The 21100-nt window shown below is 42.5% G+C and overlaps 2 long non-coding RNA genes across 2 annotated transcripts in view; one reads left to right on the forward strand and one right to left on the reverse strand.

The window, feature by feature from the left end:
* The window catches only part of LOC310900434, a 21955-nt gene continuing 855 nt past the window's right edge, over nt 1-21100 (reverse strand). Inside the window, exons 2-5 of the long non-coding RNA XR_014585126.1 lie at nt 4876-4910; nt 2644-4787; nt 1363-1559; nt 1-615 (exon numbers count right to left, since the gene is read on the reverse strand). This is a non-coding gene — a long non-coding RNA (uncharacterized lncRNA). The remainder of the gene's footprint in view (nt 616-1362; nt 1560-2643; nt 4788-4875; nt 4911-21100) is intronic.
* Nucleotides 11225-21100, forward strand: part of LOC310900437 — a 21081-nt gene continuing 11205 nt past the window's right edge. The window contains exon 1 of the long non-coding RNA XR_014585129.1: nt 11225-12466. This is a non-coding gene — a long non-coding RNA (uncharacterized lncRNA). The remainder of the gene's footprint in view (nt 12467-21100) is intronic.

Genomic DNA, 21100 nt, shown 5'->3' on the forward strand with positions numbered 1-21100 from the left:
TGGAAGCAAAAGGGACATGAGAGTGAGGCATTCCCCAATTCTGTTATCAAGCCCTGAGCCCACCCCACCTCAAGCACACACTTGGGTGTAGTGCACCTGTGCAACCTGTAATAAGTCTTTGTGGAAAAACCACAAACACACCAAAACAGCCCTCTGCAGATGGGGATGCACAACCTTAGGGAGCACTGCTCCCCAGGGGGGAGTCAGGCAGAGCGATTGCTGAGGGAAGGTCCAGGAGCACAGACAGAAGGGCACTAAGACAATTTGACACTCTTCTAAGCATCTCCTGAAGAGACCTACTCACCCTAATTCAGAGGCTTGCTTTCCCCTCCTCCAGTACTACATAAACTCAGTCCATTTATCAGAAACTGTATATAAAAATATCAGAAACTGTATATAAAAACCCGTGCACAAAAGTGTACTGAATGCATAAGACTAACTGATAATCAACAGTCTTACTGGTGACACTGAGCACCAAACAGACAGGGACATCTGCCTGTATTTCACTCCTCACTTCATCCTCCTGGAGGGGAGGTGCTGCAGGCAGGATTCCTTGTTCGTAGGGACTTCGTAGTGCAGGATCTGGCACATTTTGAACCCTCTTCTAATTGAGATCTGTAAGAAGTAAGGTACAGATTGGTGTTGCTCCTAATTAAGTACATCTGTTTCCACCCAGAGCATTTTTCTGTCAGCTCGAAGGAACACCCAGGACTGGCAAAAACAGACACCTCGAATTAGCACAGAGGTCATATGTGCTGACATGCATAATATAAGCAGATTGTCCCACTTTCCCACCCACTGAATTCTTGTTGCTAATCTAATTGATACCTTCTGATTATTTCAGATGGTCACTTGCAAGTTACAGCAAAGATAAAATGCTGGGGTATCTTGTGACACTTACCCAGTTTGTCTGCCCTACTTCCAACACAGTTTTCTCTGCTCTGTTTGTCTCTCCCTCCTTACCATTTACCCCAAGCAAACATGCTGCCTCCTCTTCCCATGTTTCGGGAGGAAGGTGCAGTATTGAAAAGTCCAGTTGAACCTGGAAGCTTTCTTTTCCCTACATCATTTCCTTTATTGCCTCTCTTCTCCTCACTGTCCCTTCCCACTTCTCCCATCCCCATGATTACCTGCTTCTCCCCTCTCCCGTGGGTTCTTTCACTCAGCCTCAGTCTCACCCACCGGCACAGCGCGGAGCTGAGGGCTGCAGCGAGGGCCAAGGTCCTGCTGCACTGGCTGCAGCCACAGAGCAGGAGGACAGCCCTTACCTAGTGACTCCGTGCACTAATTAAGCATTTGAGGACACCAGGAGTGAACCAAACAAGGAGGATAAGAATTCAGTATAAGGTAAAACGTGTATACCTGCTATTATCTTTATCCATTTTCATGCATTCTACAGAGAAGGAAGAGGCACTGAAGATGTAGGTGGAGGCTCCTTTGCATCGCACAGAGGGGGATGTTCTCCCCCCTCATTCTTCTACTCCTTCGCCTCCGGCTGAGGTCAAAAACCATGATGAAAATACCAGGGAAAGTAATAGAATTTTTGGACTTGAGGTAATCTGGAAATTATTATTTATCATTGTTTTTGACATGTTTTCAATAAGAATGGAACAAAAAAAAAAATTAAGAAATGGTCCTAGTCCCAAAGAGCTCCGTTCCCAAAAGAAGGGATACCGAACAAGACCCAAATGTAATCCAAGAACAACAGTTAATGGGCATGTGCACGTAGTAGGTCTCACAGCAGAGGCTTTCAGAAAGACTTAATCACAAAGTATCCCCAAATTACAAAGACTTCTCAAAAAGTTGAGCATTACCTACTAAGACAGTGCAAGGAATAAATCTAGTTACTATATTTTTTAACCTGAGTTATGGATACTCCCATAACAAGGGGACAGGCACGATATGACTAAGCATGTTTGCATGAAAATATAGAACTTCTATTTAAATAAGGAAAGATTTTTATTTTTTTTAATAAGAGGACTAGTATATGTATTTTCTTTTGTACAAACCATTCTCTAGCAGAACAGAATTCTTTAACAAAAAAGAGTCTAAGGTAAAACCAAAACTTTACCAAGCCCAATGTTTCAATAAGCTCTTGTTATGCAGGAACAATTTAATATGCTGCTGGCAATAAATACAGTAACTGTATTCAGTCAGAAAAAAAAAAAAAAAAAGGAAAGACCAAGGACTTGAATTCTTCATCACGGTAGGTCTTGCACAGATGAAAAGCATTCCCTCGGTAGCTGCACTGTCCTATTTCCTCTTTGTGAAGTCACTAGAGGGCATCATCACCTGCTCAATCCTGCCTGCAGACCAGGTCAGAGCACTCGTACCCTTCTCTCCAGAGGCTCACCAGGAACAGGATGGCTGCACCTACGCTGCCTGCAGGATTGCCCTCTGCACAGCTCTGAAAACCCAACTTTCCAGTTGTTCACAGAGCCATGGCACAGGGGCACCCACAGGGCACCACGAAAATGGCCTGCCTGAGATCTCAGCAGAGAGAAAACCTCATGAGCACTTGGCTCTCAGCACCCCTCAGCATGCAGCCAGGGGAGCCTGGAGGACTTGCTCCCCAGTTGGGGCTACCCAAGCCTTCTACCACATACACAGTAAAGCAACATTCACCATTTCACATCGCTGTACCTTCGCATCATGTGCCAGCACTCAAATCCTCACAGAGATGATCTGTCCCACCTGTAGTCCTGCAGCACCACCAGGACACCCACTCTGCATCCTTACCAGGCTGCTCAGGTTGCCACAAGAGCGCAGAGACATCTCCCAGGAATGTGTCTCCATCCCAGCACAGGGGGGACCCAAGGGGCCAGGTTCCTCAGCTTGGTTGTACATGCAGCCACAGTTGGCACCAAAGCTTGTGCCGGCAAAAGCTGCGAGCACAGAGCTCTTGGTGGCCCAAGCAGCCAACCTGCTTTCCCCCACCACACTAGCTCAGCCCCAGAGCTGGGGCGCTCAGCTGGCCTAAATCAGCTCAGCAATCAGCCCTGGTGGCTCCCTGGCCAGTCAGGGCACTCGCTGCCAGCAGGCCCCTCCACCCCCTGCCTCCTGCACTGTCATGTCCACCTGCAGCAATGATGCCTCTCTCCAGCCCACCCCAACGGGCACTTCCAGATGAAGAAATTTTAGCAGGGTCCAAGGCTTCTCGCAGTTCCTCTGCAGAAACCAAAAGCATTACACATGGAAAAGAAAGTCTAGCAGAAGTGGTTTTATTTACATAAAGGCATTCCCCAAGTAACGCTGCCTCCACAGCCTCCTGTAGTCCAGGCCTTCCCGTGTCCTCCTTCCCTCCCTGGACCCATGCTGCAATGGCGATGTGCTGGAGAAAACGGCACACCACCCCCATGTCATTTTTATTTTTGAGCCAGGAACTGGTGAGGCCAGGCTGCAAGCATCGTCAGAACCAGTGTTAGGACAGAGTAGGTTGCCACCAAGTGGGAATGGTCACACAGGAGACAGGAGGGCACGGCAATCCTCTCCTCACCACTCCCAGCCACATTTTATCCACTTTTCAGCTTTTCCTATTCCCTCCGCCTTACAGTAATCATTTTCAAGGAAAATCTAAGAGAAGGCTGCTGCTGGCTTTGTACAGCACAGACTTGGGCTGGAAAATGCCTTCTGGCCATGTGGCTGAGGGAGAGGCAGACTTGAGAGCAGCTACAAGCCACAGAGATTGTCTCTTCATCTGCTCCACAACCACCCCTGCACAGCAGCTCTATCTCGACTATCTCTTACAAATGGCACTGCTAAAACAAAGATGTCCATCATCTCCCTAATACTCTCACTTCTCCGTGAGGTTATCTGTAAAAGTGCTCACATAGCGACTTTTCCAAATTGCTCTGGCAACCTAAGGAAAGATGAAATGCTGAATAGACCATGAGAAGGTGATTAGCTTTGTTAGACCAAGGCCAGGAATCATCTCCCACAGGTTCATCAGAAATGTGTCTACTGTGCAACATTCGTGTAACGAGCCAGGTCCCATTTTTCACTAGTGTTCTTACAGTGAGCATGCCAGTGGAAAGATCTGAGTGTTGCAGGAACTACAAACACGGGGGAGAAGGTCCAGCCACTGTTTTCACACAGCTATTTTACACCTGTTCTTTCTTTGCCCTTCTCCCTTGCTTCTTGTGTTTCCTAAAACATGCCAGGTAGGTCATCTCCATGACGTGGTATTCACCACCTGTCCACTGGACTCCTAAACAGCACTGATATTTGGACAGCTTCGCTGGAGGTAAAATATGTACATTCAAGCTGAGGATCAGGGAGCTTTTGAACCCTTGAGTCTGATTACAGACACTACTACACACATACAAATTCACACCAGGGTGAAGCCCAGGTTCGTGCTGCCCCCCACATATCACCACCATGTCCCAGCCCACCAAAAAGAAACCTGGGAGTGGTATGGGCATGGTGGGGCAACAGGACCCATGTGCCCTCATCTGTGCCCAGGCACGGTACAGGGAGCACTTGCTCTTTGCCTAAATGTAGCATACGAGAGTCTCCACTAATGCCTCACCATCTACGTCTTCCAAATTAATTTCTTCACTGTGTGGGGAGCTCTTGAGAAAGGTCTTTGTGCATCAGAGGACTTGGAAGGAAGCACTCATTTTGTCAGGGAGTGACAGAGTTCAGAGAGATTGGGGACGAGTGACAGAATGGTTCATTGCATGCAAAATACACCTGTATATCACAAGGGTCTTTCCAGAGGAGCTTTGGATCATCTCCAAAGCCTGGAGCGCCATGAAAAACACTTGAAGTTCCAGTGTTGGAAACACCTGTAATACAAGGAACAGGTCTACAGGTCATAAAGAGTTTGGGGCATTTTGATTCTTACCTGGGATTTTCCCTTCAAAGGGTGGGTACCTGGAGCTGCTCTGCCCAGTTTGATTCTTGAGTGCCTGTGAAGGGAGTGCACATTTTGTTTTGGAGGGAATAAATAAGCAGTAGGTGTATATCACCCCTGCCCTGCACTATTAGCATTGGTGTACCCATTATAGTGTGCCAGATAGCAGCTTCATCAGCTTGTTAGGAAAAGAGTGTATGTTGGAAGAACCCCAGGAACTGGAAGAGGGGAACTGGAGGGCACTTTGATATTGATTGCTAAAAAGGTGGAAGGACAATGGTATAAAAGGTAGGTAAGTAGGTAGGGAGGGAAGAGGATGAAGGGGAAAACGTTGGAACTGGATCCCAATTAAAGAGGTAATATGTTCAGATCTAGGGCACAAATGACCTTGTTAGCTGCATCGTCTGCAGCCTGGAAAAGACGAAACATTTGCGTTCGAAAAATCAAAGAAGCAGACTCAAGTGGGATCATAAGTTTTGACTATTTTAGGTCCTGGAAACTCTAAGCATGGTTAGAAAATGAGGGAAACCTCTGAAAATTTGAAACTCCAAGCATGGTTAGAAAATGAGGGAAACCTCTGAAAATTTCACAGAACTTTCTATGATGAAAAATGTTGATGTTTTCACCTGACACCGAGAAAAATTCACGTTACAGCAAAAGCTTGACTTATCTTGTCTGTACTGAGTGATGACGGTCTCTCTGCACTGGAAAGAGTAGCTCTTATCTTTCTGTGTACATACAGCGGGAGGATACTTGGTGATTATTATTCACTAAAGCTCCCATACTAGGCAAAGCTGCAGTCTGAGTCACTTTAACAGAAACCCACCCATTCCCAGGCCTACAGCAATTACTCACAAGCCAGCATTTAGATATGCAAATAACAACATATTGTAATCAGCAGCTTGTCCAATAATATGCCCTTTGTTTCATCAAAAAGGCGTATCAGTTCTGTACAGTTGGCAGTGAACATGCAAAGAGGAATTTGAAAAAGCAAGAACATCCAGAACAGCAGCCCCTGCCAGTCCGATTGCAGGCACCACTGATGTCAGACGATGCATCAGAAGCTTAGGGTGCTAATGACTTGTTGATGCGTTTGACATTATGCAGCTATTCCTTAGCAGATATTTTCACGGTGGGTATTGTTTTTATAGATGTTGCCATTTTACTCATGAGCTGGAAGTTTCAAGGGAAATTTTTGAAAAGAGGATGAAAGCTTGAGGGGACAGGGACAATGGGAGAGAGAAAGCTTGTCCGAACTTTCACATACACCTTGTTCAAAACACAGAAACATGAAATATCTTGTCCTTAGTAATAAGCCTGTTACACTATCGGGAATATAGGGCATCTGACTTCATCTGCTCAGCCGCAGTCATTTGCTTATATTCATGTATACATATATACATATAATCAGCTGTAGTCCTTGAACAGAAGTTAAAACATGCAAAAAAAATGGAGAGAACTTGAGGTAATAGATCTAACTAAATTATCATCTTGAAATAATCCAGCTAGTTTATCTTCTTTGTTTTTTTGTCTGTCTTTCTTTTGGAGATTTGCAAGACAATTTTTAGAGCCTAATTAACTTTTTGCATGAAGATGCACTCCTTTCATTTTGGAGAATTAATCACATTTAATCTGCAGACACCTAGCCATTATAGCAAATTTGTCTGTCCACTATGACAGATAGATTATGAGAGAATAAATGGAAAGTGACATTCACATTAGCCAGAGTGTGTTTTTGGCAGCCATCAACTGGCTTTTCGAGTTACTATGACTTTAACACATCATCGCTTTTTCATTACAACAACCTGATTGAGTAGGTTAGGTCACCAAGTGGCTTCTCCAAGCATTTATTATGACAGTAATGTTGTTTATGTTATCAAAACCCTTCTGAGTGAATTATTTTCTTAAACATAGGGTATCCTGCTGTTAACTAGAGACTAGCTGTACAGAGGAGTTTGGGATTCAAAGCTCTTCGGGCGTGCAGGATTGCAGATCCAATTGCAAACAGGGGAGAAGAAGCTTCCTGATAATGAATTTTGGGCTGCATATCCACAGCAGCTTGTGCCAGTAGTGAAGGTGCTGGAAAAGATGGCTTTCTTACACGGGGCTTTGTATAAACCAAAATGTGTGTACCTATATGAGAAGGCAAAAATACCAATGCAGTGAACTATGTCTAAGAAAAAGCAGGAAAAAAAGAATGAGTTCATTCGTTCTAGATAAAATGATTAGAGTATGGAAAATATTTTCTTAACTATGCCAAAGAAAGAGAGATACAGTAGTTGTACTTTGCACTTCACCAGATGTGTGATCAGTACTTTCTAAAATACGTGCAAAAAGCAGGGCTGCTTAGGAGAGCATGAATTCTAGGGTGATTTATATCAGCTAAATAAAGGTAATTAAAGATATAAAGGACTGAAGCAGTAAAAACAGGACCGAGCTATTTAACCGAGTGTGACAGCTTTGCATGACTGATTATTCATGAACTACTCCTAGGTAGTTAAGAAACATAAAATGTGATTCATAACCTCTAGAAAGAAAACAAGCTACTTATTAAGAAACCTAATTTTATGATGCTCCTAAATCTAGTGTAAATATTTGAATTCCTTTCTAAAAACTTTCCGAAAAACATGATTAAATACATCCATTCACATAATGCACAGGTATCTACATACATCTATTTCACAACTGGTAATTAAAAAAATAGGCACTTCTGTATGCAGTATAAATGCATTATATGCATACTCCAAAAGCATTAAACAATTAGTTAACTTTTCTACCAGATTGTTACCATGCATTTTTATGGAGATCAGCACTATCATCTAAGGAATGCTAAATTAACAGGCCTTTAAAAAAGAGAAATGATCCACAAAATTTTCCTCTGATCAGACTGAAAGCTCCTCTTCGCAGGTAAGTAATTGAGTAGTACACTAAATGGTGACTGCAGAGTATATTAACAACTCTTCATTAACTCTTCACATGCAGTAAATTGCACCTCATTTACTCCATCGGTTAGCTACTGACTGCAGTGCAAGTGTATGCATGCAGGGGGTTAATGTGAGAGCCACTACAGCACAGGGAATTACTAGGTCATTGCCTAGCACCTAGGAAATCCCTAATTGCAACTCACCGTTCAGTAATGAACCAAATACATATAATTCTGCAAAACAATCTGCTAATGAAAAAAAAAGCACAAAGTAATTCTTGTTTATTCATGTAGGTATCACAGCGGGAAGAGAGATAAGTGCTCATTTCCATAAGAGTTTTTTTTTTTTTCTTTTCTTTGTAAAATCTTTCCCTTTATTAAATTTCCCCTGCCTGGACTGTTACTAAGTGTGAGTATTTCTCATTTTTTTGCATTGATGAGGTAAAATGCATTAACATATATAATTATAAAAAGTCATGTAATTATGAGCATGCTCTGTTATGAGCCAACTTTAAAGTAAACATAAAACAAACACCAAGGAATTACTAGCAAAGGTAATTACCATAAAATAATGTTGCTGGACTATTGAACGCTGTAATTGGATATTGCTACAATTGCCAGTGCATTTGTAGTTGAGCTACTCATGTATTATGTGTAAGTAATTTTCCTGGAATGTCTGTCTGAATCAGACACTGAATGTCACAGACCAGCATAAACGCAGGTATTCTAGTTTTTCTTTCAGGATTAATTCATAGCACAAGATCTGCAGGATCTGTTTTGGAATTCTTGCATCATAGTAAGTTTTTCTCTCATTCTATGTTACTTACGTTTTATTGAAGAAGAAAAAGATATTTTAATGTGTGTAAGCACAAAACAAAAACAACAAGCTTTAACCCCCTTCAGACTGACTTCTAAAATTATCCTTTTTTTTTTTTCAGTATTTCACAATTAAGTTATATTTCTGACATTGCTAGATTTGTTTAGTTTTGCTTGCAAATACAAAGCTGCCTGGAACAAATCAAAGCTTATATTTAAAAATCCTTTATGTAATATGAATATAGAAGCTACTTCTTAAAATGCAGTGTATCTTTGGATGGTCACTGCTGTGTTTGTCCGAGCTGTCATTTTGCTTTTCTTTGCCACTGATTAACAGCTGCAGTTAAAGGAAAAGGACAGATTTAGCAAGTAACCTGCAACAGGATGTTCAGCTTCCTCTCCTTTCACTGTTTTTTTTCTCTTACTACAGTCTATGGACAAATAGGTACTGAAGTCATAATAAAGGCATATGTTTACATTTTCCTCCTGGAATTCCATAGAATTTAACAGTTACCCTTTCTATAAAAACTTCAAAAATTTAGGAATCTCTCTATAGCAATACCATTCTTCTGAATTCAGTAGGATGGGTTACAACACACTACAAAAAAAAAAAAAAAAAAAAAGCCAAACCTAGATCCAGAAAAACATACGTAGTTATGCAAAAGGTATAATAATGATATGCTCATAGCATTTAGATATGGAAGATAGCCATGGAGGTTTTCTAAGCTACCTTTCTATTATTGAAGGTCTGAAATGGCTAGAGACTAATATAAGCAAATGCCAGAGCTGGTAACCCTGTGTGGTATCTGTTACTCGGACAACTGAACTTCCCATTTACTGAGCACCTGTTCTGAATTATTTTCTAAACCCGCTTTGTTTCAAGAAGCCTTTGTAATAGCAGAACAATTAGCCTCAGTGTTTTCATACTGCAACATTGTCAGCCCAAGAGAGGAAGATACACAATGCAAATGATGACCTGAGGACTCGAGAATTTAATAAGCAAAAACACCACATGCAAACTCTGGTGGGTAGAGATTCCTCTAATATGCATGAGTGTTGGTTTTAGACTGAGATGGAGTGATCTCGCTGAAATAAATCGTTGCGTAATGGCGGAGCATCCCTCCCTTACCCGTCGGACTCGGATGGCCCAGCTCTGGGCTGGCCTGTGCCGTGTCCGCCTGCCGCTCTGACCCTGCAGCTATGCTACGGACATGCAGAAACACCCTGGAAGAAAGCCAGCGCTCCAGGTTTTAGCCAGAGTCAAGGCACGCGGGCTGTATGACACAAGCATTTGTGCTGCATGATAAAAGGTGTCTGTGGCATCTAATAAACTCATTGTCTGGTTCATGCAGGTATTCATTGTTGTTGTTATGGCTAGTGGTAGTACCAACTGCCACTCTCAGTAGAGCCCAGGCTCTCTGAAAAATAAGTATGTAACAATTAAAAGGCAAACTCTGTCTGAAAGAGTTTACACAGGAAATATTATTTCGAATGTGATTTAGCTGCAGCTGAGGGGTCATGAACTGCTGCCACGTTCGAAGGCACGATAATACGAACCAAAAGCAAAGCAGCCATTCATGCGGGTTTATCAGCCTGTATGTACCTTGGGGAGTGTCAGGAGCTGATCCTCTGCCTTTCTGCTGCCCCCATCGCAGGGCAACAACCCCCAGCAGACAGGTGTGGCTGCCGGCTGTGCAGCTAATCTCTTGGATCAGCCCGGTGCGAATGGGTAGAGCCCATGAATCAGAGTCCAAAGGGTGGGTGTGCGAGCACGATCTCCCTGCTACCCAGAGAAGCGGAGGCGTCGCTCCTGCAAGCAGGACTATTTCACCCGCCTGGGCAGAGCACAGGGGCCTCCTTGGCCAGGAAATGTGAGGAGCAGCTTAAATTTGGCGCCGCCAGGGCGGGAAGGAGATTTGCACATTGCAGCAGCTTCAGCCCCAGCCGCACGCAGGCTGCTGTGGGGAGCGGCCGGTCCCAAAACGCATCCAGGAACCACCGGGGAGCACAGTAAAAAGCGTGCTGAGAAGTCTGTGGGAGCGTCATGGCACAACCAACCGAGTGAGGAGAGTTTCTTCACTCTGCTTCATTAAACTTTTCAGATATAGCCATTGAGGCCATCAAACATGCATTTAGTTGGCATCAGAGGTTCCCAGAGTGACTTGAGACCAAGAGTCTGCTCTGTGCAGAGCTGGCCACGTCCACCTGTGGCCATGACTCCCTTCACTGCAACCACAAATTACAGGAGGTTGGTCTGGTGAGAGGAACCTTTGTGCTGCTTTGGGATGCCCCAAATTCTTGAGACCTTGCTGAAAATATCCACTGAGAGAGAGACAGTCGTTTATAATTTTTTTTTGTCATTCTCTCCTCTAGCCCCAGTTAGATGTGTTGTCTGAAGGGCTTCTATCTGATTTTTGTTTGTTTGTTTGTTTTGTCGGTAGTGTCTTGCTTCAGCTTGAAATTCAAACTGGAAAAAAAATGCTTCTAGAAACAGATGAATGTGTAATTCTTAACTGAGTAAAGAAAGAGGGTCTTTTCCCCCATAAATAACTTGCCAAAATCCATTTTGCAGCAAAATTATCCTTCCTTCAATCCTGCCTTCCCTTCTTTCATCAAACTCACGCTGAAATAACACTCTTAATCCCCAAGAAGCATCAATATTTTTGCTGCAGAACATTGCACAACTTGTGGTATGGACTAATGCCATGCATTAGCCGTGAAGCAAGGTTTGACGTAGCTAGAGAACATCAAGTACAATACCACATTTTATCAAAACCAAACAGCAGAACAATGCACACAAGGCTCTCGCAAATACACCAGACCCATCAGATTTCCACTTGATAAAGTCAGTACAGAGAAGAAATATAGGGTACACTCTGTCTTCATTAACGCAGGAGTAGGCCCGGCAGCTCTACTCTTCCTCTACACTGTGCCCTTAAGCCAGCAGACCTCGGGACGAACCTTTTGGGCTGAAATAAACCACAATGAGTCGTGCTTTTTTCACATGTCCCAGAAGGGATCTGGCCAGCTTCTCCCCAGAGTGTTTCCCAGATGTGCGTTAACCTCAGCAGGCCTCCTCTGAGACCTGCAGCAGAGGCCAGGCCCCGTCCTCGGCCCTGCCCCTGGCTCTCAGGAAGCACCACAGGGACAGTTCCCTCAGGGACACAAGATATGACCAGAGGGGCCAGTGTGTCTGCCAGCGAGCCAGGCAGCACCGTGCAGACGTACGCACGCGAGCCCAACCACCCAGCACAGCACCGCTCAGAGCAGTGAGCCACCTAACGATGTCAGAGGCAAGCCCTGCTAATTAGGGGGCCGCAGCAACCCTAGCTGGCTGGTGTGACGCCACCTAGGATGAGTTTGCCAGCCATGCATCAGAGGGACGGGGCTGGTTTTGGGGCCAGGCTGTCTCTGAGGGGTTTGGGCTGTGCTGCCCGGGCCCTGTCAGCGCAGCTGGTGCTCTGGGGCAGGCCTGCAGGGAGGAGGGATGGAGAGAAACGGCCAAATATCGCAGGTTACATGATCGGCACCTTCAACAGAAAACAACCCAAGCTCAGCTGCTGTGCTAGGCAGGTCCTGGTTGGAAAAGCTAAGAAGAGAGCAAAGCTCCAAAGTGGAGATGAATGAGGAAGCACACACTGCTGCAACTCATGCTATGACTTGTTTACAGTAGAGCCAAGGTTTTGCTTAGTTCAGTAAGTATCCTAGTTTAGACACCAGTCCAAACCTCCTTTAATGAGACACTTGGAAATCTTGCAAAAAGAGCCTTCCCGTGCTCCTGACGTTGGGAAGTTTGCAAGTTACACTGCAGGAGAGATTTTCCCTACCTTGTTTTCTCTTTCAGTCGCAACCGAAGCCAGATAACACAAAAGGTGAGTGAAAATATTTTTAAAAGGAAGAGTTTCTAAACCTTTCTTGCATTTGTTGTGGGCAAAGACCCAGTCTCTCTGAACTGGTTTGTTCAAGGCATTAAAAAAAAATGATTTATATTCTCCAGGCTGTTTTAAAAGGCAGGTAATGGACATTCTGTTATTTCATAGAAGAATAAATGCACTAAGACCAGAGGTTGGTCTGATTTATGGTTGAGCTGTCAGGTATATGTTATGGCTTGAATTTACATTAAACCATTGTGACTTACAGTAAATTAAATAGAGACCATAAATGGAAAATGTTTAAAAGGCCATTACATAACTGAATAAATGGGCTGAACATGTTGTCTGCATGCCTCTCCCACACCCTGATTAGCGGAGGATGATGGCTTCATCTGAGATTGAATCTGAGCTGTTGCCGCTATACATATTGCCAGGCTACAGCAAATATTACAAATCACATGTAATTATTTTTAAAGAACAGTGAGGGAAAACAAATACAATCAGATATACTGGCTCCTTTTGCAACTTCACCATCTCCTCATTGAGTTTGCTCTAGCATCACACATGTAACGTAAAGAGACAGGAAAATGAGAAATATAAAGAAAATGATATATTTACATACAGAAAGTAGAGGGCTAAGGGGATGGATGAAGTTTTACCACCCAGGTGACTGGGTCAGCACCCACGCTTCAAGATAAGCACAGGCTAAGGCACCAACAGAGCAGCTGACGTTGTGCAGCTCGTTCAGAGGGAAACACACTTCATTGCACAGCAAGCTCACAGGATTGCAATATGAGGGGTCAGGAAGGCACGGCTGCCGGTTATGCCTCCTGCACAGAGCAGTGACCCTCCACTCTTAACAGCATGTGCAGTTGCAGCCTGTAAACGAAGGGAAACAAAGTCACCTCAGAAAAAAACTCCAGCTATTTTTGGCTGCCCCATTCAAATGTAACCATAGCTCTGCATTGCCAAACAAGCTCCAGGAAACAGGGACGTGCTTCTCTCACCTACAGTAATTCTGCAGCAAATGCCACGGTACTGAAAAGTCCCCAGCCTCCACTTGCTGGCCACTCGGGTTTTTGTTCAGATGTGTCCAAAAGGCCGGGGAGATACGTTTACTACTCCTGAGCAGCTCCCCAGTGTGCTGCACTCTCTCTGCCAAATCCTTCCTCCTGACACTTAAAAATAGCGATTTGGTGACATCTTCTTATTATTTCTTATTTCTCTCAAATGCTTGATGACCTGCATTTATTATAAAAATCTTCCACTGCTAGTCTTAAACAGCTCCTAAAATTCACTCATCTGCCAGGTTTTCTGTTTAGACTGTGTTCATCCATACAATGAACAGAAACAAAACAGATCAACAGAAATGAGCCATGGGAGTGCCCTATCCCTACCCAGCACTTTGACACTCCCCAAATCACCCAGGACAGCCTCTGTTCTCCCATGCAATCATGTTACTGGTAACGGGCAGCCCAAAAGCTCAGAAAACAGAAAAAAAAAAAATTGTTTCGGTCATTGGGCAGAGCAGGGGAAATCCATAGAAGTTCCCCTCCTAGGTTCAGCCAGGAGATCTGAGCTGCAAGGGAGGAAAAATACCACATGAGGAGGAGGTTGTCCAGCTCAGAGGAACTGCTGAGCATCATGGCCATCCCGGAGCATGTCCCTGCTTTGCCACAGACTCTGCACGGCCTGGCGCAAACCACGGTCTGGGCTGGCCAGCTCTGCTCTCTGTAATATACAAGCAATTGATGTTCTCCACTGCTCAAGACTTGATGGGTGGTCAATGCTAGGATGGTTGTGAGACGCTCACACCCCAAAATTAGGGCTCCTTTTGTGGGGTTTTGCTTTAAGTTCAACTATCAAAGCGTGCCGCCTGACATTTCTGTGCACCACTTCTTGTCAGCTACTGGGAAGGGTTTAACATTTCTGCATCACTTGTGATGACTGATTCGTCATGTGTTGCTACAATTTAGTTTTACGACAGCAAGGTAAATTGTTTATCAGTCCATAAGTCAATAAATATTAATTTAAAGCACTTCATATGAATGCAAATAACTGTTTGTGAAGATTTCTCCTATAATCAACTTGAAATGCTTCCTAATTATTTTTACTGACATCTTTATTTCAGCAACAATTCAACTGAAATCCATGTTGAAAAGTTACGTTACCCAACATCTTAGATATCAGGTGACTTTTCTGTGAGTGAAAGTGAAAACCCTAGTATGGAAAGGTTTCCAGTTTCTGTGCCACAGTAAATTTGCAAAACTCTCAAAACCCGGCTGAACAATTTGGTATGACAAGAACCAATCCTATTAGTTCATGGTTAACAAATTGCCCAAGCCCTCTTTCCAGAGATTCAAGATCAAAATGTGTTTTTCTTACAAATTGAAAAACTTGGGTGTGTTGGATAGCTGAGCTGTGAGTAATTGGGATACAGAGCCTTTCATCTGGAGCAGTCAACTCCGATTCACATCCCTTGTTGGGAGTGACTGCAGCTTCTTGCTGGATGGTGCCACTGCAACACCATCAACCCTGGTGCACAAAGGCGGTGCCTAACAGGACCGCCTTCCCCCAACCTCCTCCTCTGTCCTGCAGCGGACAAGAGGTGAGCCAGGAGCTGACTCCAAGAAGATGATGAAATATTTAAACATCTGCAGAAAAATCATATGCAAAATTTTTAGTAGTTTCTAGAAATAGAATATTTCTTGCTGAAATATGTCTGCTTCTGGGCTGGAGCGGTGCAAGATGTGGGCTATTCACAGGCTATACCTTTTTTCCTCGAATGTCAGCTAACAAGCAACAGATTCTTAAAGCTGTGAGGATCACAAGTACAAGCAGATAATTCAACCACCCTTCCTACTTTGCTGAAATCAATAGTCTATTTGTGAAGCGAAACAGCAGCACTATGAGAAATTATATTTCACTAGTGCTTTTCTTTCTTACATCTTTTTAATACTCTTCATTTATCTTGCAGTATGTCTGTATGACTTTTGGCAAGAACAGTCATATGCGAATGTGTTTTTTTTTTCCCTGCTCTGTTTCATTCATTAGTAATATCTAACTCTGAGGCTTGTACATTTAAATCCACATCCATAGCATAGCTTGTGGTCAAGATGCCAACTGTTCTTCCACATACATTTAATTTCCCTGGATGAAATGCTGATTCAAGTGGACTTAATAAAGAAGTAAATCATTTAAGCATGGAAATGAAGGTGTTGCATGTGAGAGATCTTTTCTAGTCATCTCATTACTGCATACTAATGGTTGAGTTTAATCTCTACATCTTTTGTTTGGTCTGATTAGGCATATCCCAGTTCCTATTAGGCATCAGGAAGACAGCAAGTTATCCTTAGAAGATAGCAGCATGAGGCTCAGTCCTTGCTTCCTGACACACCCAACTCCCACATCATTTCATGTGCCTGAGGACGACAGTACCAGGTGCCAAGTCATTCTAGATGGCCAGGAACCTTTTTTTTCTGTGATTTGGCAAGATCAATAAGGCATTTCCATCTGATTAACTCAGTTAACGCTCTTTTGCACTGAAATCCTCCAGACACCAAGATAGAGAGAAGTTTGTCCTGAGTAGTAGGACAAACTCATTAGTATGAAGTTAATTAGTTGCTAGCATTTTCTATAGGTACTACAAACTAATCTGGTCTGATAGCAGAGCCAGCATATGCCTTGCATAGGTTTTTGACTCCTCCTGGAGCACTGTGCAGAGTACCCATTGTGAGTTTGCCTGCTGACTCGCCCAACGCAGGAATCACATATCCTGTACGTCCCAAACACAAAGCTTTCATTGACTACAGATGATCCTCAGATGACTAGTCTTGGTAGGCTGCAGCCAGCCTTTTGTTACTACCTTCATAAATACCAAGCATTAGTCATCTTAGAAGACTGATGCTATTGTATTTTTTGTGTATCAGCTGTATTCTGGATGGACGTATCACTGTTTATTTTGTTGGTTTATTTAACAAAAAAACATTCTCCATCCTGGTCCTTCCCTCAGCTCTTTAACTACTCATCGAGAACTTAACTGCAAAATAACTTCAGAATTAAAGTGTCACAAAACAGATGGTATACACATTGAATGTGAAAGGGAAAAGTGGCACAAACGCTAACTTCCTTTATTTTAACACTGTTTCTTCCCCATACCCACTTTCTGATGGGACTCCTTCGTCTTCCACTGGTCAACAAGAATGGGATTGGCTAAAAATTTTAATTTTCCTTGAAAAAAAAGGCAACTGGGCAGGCTGGTTAACTGGATTGATGGGTTTTCCTGTCAAACCAGAAATGTCTATGTTACATCGCATTTTTCAGGCTTTGTTGTATCTTTTTTTTTTTTTTTCCACCATTCAGTTACCACAGTCCAAATTTTGCACAGTTTTGCAGGTTTCCATTAAAAAATATTTACAATAAAACTAAATAAATGAAACCTTATTTTTGTTAGCACTTTAAGAAGAAACAAAAGCACTTCACACAGAGTGACAGTACCTCCTCTAGACAATTTTGTGCTTCATGACAGGCTCTAGATGATTTTGTGCTTCATGACAGGCAAAGGGAAAAACAATCCCAGCACAGGACAGCCAACAGCATATGGCAAATGCATTCACATTCAGGATCTCTCTGTTTCTACTACTTTGAGGAAGTTGCTTCAGCTCAAGTCTACATGCAGGTAGATAAGCATTTCAAAAACACCGAAGAGATCTGGACTTTATTTTCTGTGTTTAAACAGTGTATAAAAAGAGGATAACCGTACTTCCGTTTCTGACACCAGTACTGTGAGGACAGGATAGCAAGGTGCTTTAGGATACTACACCAGTATGAGCTGTATGTTATAGGCACACAAGAAAATTTTCGCCTTATCTCTTTGTAGATAGAAAGGCAGTTATTTGCAGCACATGATCCTGTCAGAGTAGAAGGATAGACCAATCTAGGTTAACACTCCCTACAATCTAATGACATTAACAACCTCTCATTTCCTTTTAAAACTTGAACTTGCTGTATCACTTACCTGCAGGGAAACAGTAAACAATTACCTACCAGGCTAGATAGGTGAGGATCAGACAAAACTCAGGGTAGGTCAGTATGATCTGCTCCCCTCTCTGTCGTCTGCACCCAGTTTGAATTTTGCATATATTCTAATTTAAACTGAATGTCTATATGATACTCTTCTGTTCTCTGAACGTCTAAACATTTCTTACAGAATGTAGACTCAAGTGACCGAGTATAACAGTGAAATCCTAGCACAAGGTGGCTTTAGGAGTTGTCAGCGCATGCAGCTAGCGGTGGCCAAAAGGTTTTGAAAAATAAATATTTTTTCCATTGAGACATCAATCATTTCATCAAAGCCTGTATGACTCATGAAGACATACTGCAGAGTCATAGAAAGTTAAGCTGGCAGTGGTCTAAGATCATGTCAGTCCATCCCTCACCCAAAGAAAAGGTCGGCTGTGCTTACATAATTCCAGAGATCTTGATCTAACCTGTTCTTGTGTCTGCTGACGGGACTCCTATTTGTACCTTTATGAATCTCTTGCTTGCATCCAACCCGAGTTTCCTTTGCAATTGTTAGGTATATTTCTTGTTTTGTCGCACTGGAAATGGGGGAAGGTTTACCTCCTTCCTGGCAGCTTTTTACATATTCTAAGACAGGAACCATCTTTCTTCTTATTCTTGTCCTCTCCCTGTATGTTAACCCTGATTTTCTAATCTTTCCTCGTAAAGCATGTCTCCTGGATCTCTAGCGCTTCTTGCTACTCTACCAGGATCCTGATGTAGTAGTGTCTGAAGCTGGACACAATATTCTAGCTAAAACTAGATTCACTGCAGGTGAGCAGGCTGGAAGGGCACTGTTATTTCACAGATGTCAAGCCTACTTATGTGTTCTTGTACATATTTTTCGCAGCAGCATAGCACTGCCAACTAATGTTTAACTTGGGATCCACTGCAACATTATGTTCCTTTTTTTCTGTGGAGCAGACATCCAGTAAGCCATTTATCATCTCATATTTGAGCAACTGTGTATTGCTATTGTGCCACTGATCTTGTTTGTGTCTGTCAAAAACACCTTTTACTTATTTCAGATCACTTCTCTAATGCGTCATCATCATTTTGAATTTTCATGCTGTCTTTCAAAGGGCTTGCTGCATCTTCCAGCTGGCATGACCTACAAACTCAGTAAATTGACTCTTTTTTTTTTTTTCCATGAGCAAAGTCATTAATAAAAATATCGACTAGAACCTGGCCCATGACAGATCACAGTGGAGCCACATTAAATGCAACTCAGTTTGACAGTGAATCACTAATAACCACTCTTGCAGTACAATTTGGCAACCCGTTTGAACACAGTTTGGAGTAATTTCATCAAGACCATGTTTCCATACCTTAATGATGAAAATATCTTATGAAGCAGTAATAAGTCAGAAGCCTAGCACACTAAACCCAGCACATTCTCTCTCCTATTAAGGAAATGTTAACCTGTTGTGCTATCACAGAATAACATTGGTTGGGGCTGAGCTTGGAAATCCATTATGACTTTTGTAGGCATTTTTCAAATACATTATTAGTACCACTAGAAGCTGAAGCTATACTCCCTGACCTGTATTTGTCTTAGTCATCTTCTGCTCACCATCCCCTTTTAAAGTATTGTTTTTGCATTTAAAATTTCCAGTTTGCTAGATCGCTGCTTGGAACTTCTTTGCTAACAATTCAGAGTGCCTCAGCCACTTTACTAATGAGTTTTGAATGGATTTCAAAAACTCCAGTTGATCTGAACCATCTTTCTTTTACCTTTCCAGTCTAAAGTCTCACTTCTTTTTGCTAGTGTTAATTTCTGTGGCCATGCTGATCAGAAGTACAACCACATTTCCAGTGGGAGGGCTATAAAAGTTCAAAATGCTCTTTCTAGATGGATGGAACAGTGAAAAAAGGATAAAGAAAACAAATCTTTTCCAAACTGAAAAACAACATTATTTATAACCCAATGCATTCTGCAAAAACTTAAAAAAAATTTTAAACAGTAAAAACCTTTAAAGTTATAAATCATGGTTGTTTTTATTTACTTATACTGTCTTCTGAAAAATAATAGAAAATATTGTGATTCGTTTAAGAAGATTAGTATTTCTTCTCTGTTTCCCCTGGGACATACCTGAGGGGAAAACTTACTAGCAGCAATTTTCTTCTTTCACTACGTGTATTGAGATTTTAAACCTGTGTTATATGTCTGTATATATGTCTTTCACCTACTGAATATCTTGGCTATGATTTCTATGCGGTGAAGTAAAACTGACAGGCCCAAAATGGAATTAAAGGTTTACGAGCAAACAACTCCAGAGACCTCTGCCTGCAACCTGAGCTATCTCATCTGTGGATTATACAGGTCCTCTTTAGCAAGCTATTGCTTTCTCCAAGTTAGAGCAGAACAGTAAATAAAATAAAGCTATAAAATAAAACAAAAACATTGATCTACTATATTTTCAGAGCATTGCAGAAATAATCTTTTCAAACACACCACACTCCAGAAATAGTAATTTAGTGAGACTAGGTGTTGCAGCTAAATCCTTCGCATATCTCACATCTCACACATATTTACGTGTCACAAGTCAGCTTTCTGCATGCAATGCTCCAGCTGCAATCACTTGAGGCATTGAGAAAGATTTATGTCTGGAATACAGCACTGGTAAACAGGAGAGTGTCTGTCTGAAATAGCTGAGACCATTCACTGCAGGATCTCTCCAAGTGATCAAAATCAGTTCAGCACATTTTATGCCCCCATGCACATAAAAAGTCTCATAATAAATAACCACATAGCACTCCACATAGGTATGAACATACTACCCTCTTTATCAGAAGCCTGACCTATTTAGGAAAAACACATCTACAAATACACTGAAGGAAAAAACTATGAAGACTCCAGCTCCAGCATCTTAAGACAGCAGCTGAAGAAAAAAACACATTACTGACGGTACTGATGAGAAAAGGAGAGGACACATGATGGAGTGATTAACAAGTTTGGACTCCCATCGTTAAGATAATTGTCTTTTTCTGGGAAACCACTTGGGTATGATCACATGGGTACATTTTCATATACAGGTAATGATCCAGGTTGTATTATGATTTATGCTTAACTGCACTTGGTAGAGACAAAACAACCTATTCAACAACACTTTAAAAAGTACAACTTACATTTGCTCAGTGCTGTCCCTTTCCATCGCAAGGCACCTGCACTGCACCTGCCTGTTTCTCACCATAGCACGGCAGGCACAGAAGGACGAATGTTGTTTACTGCATTACCTCAGCCTCCTAAAGGAGCACTTTTTTTCTGTTAACTGTCAGCCACAGATCTTTTACAACCCTGAGCTCTTTATGCGAGGCTAGATTGAAAGGATACTTGCAGCCATTTTCCTTAAAAAATCCCTCAGAATTGCCCATTAAGGGTCATATTTTCTTTCCTGATTTTCCCTGGAAGTTAAGTAATGCCTTTTACTCCTCTCAGAGGGGTTCCCATTTCCCCTTTCCATTGCTGGAGAAGCACTGCTGTAGCTCCTCTCGGCAAGGAATGTGTAGAAGAGAGACCTGACCTGGGCATCATACCTCAACCCAAACACCTTGGAGCTCCTCAGCATCAGG

This window comes from Anser anser (assembly GCF_964211835.1).
Source record: "Anser anser genome assembly, chromosome: 5".
In the NCBI taxonomy this organism is placed as follows: domain Eukaryota; kingdom Metazoa; phylum Chordata; class Aves; order Anseriformes; family Anatidae; genus Anser; species Anser anser.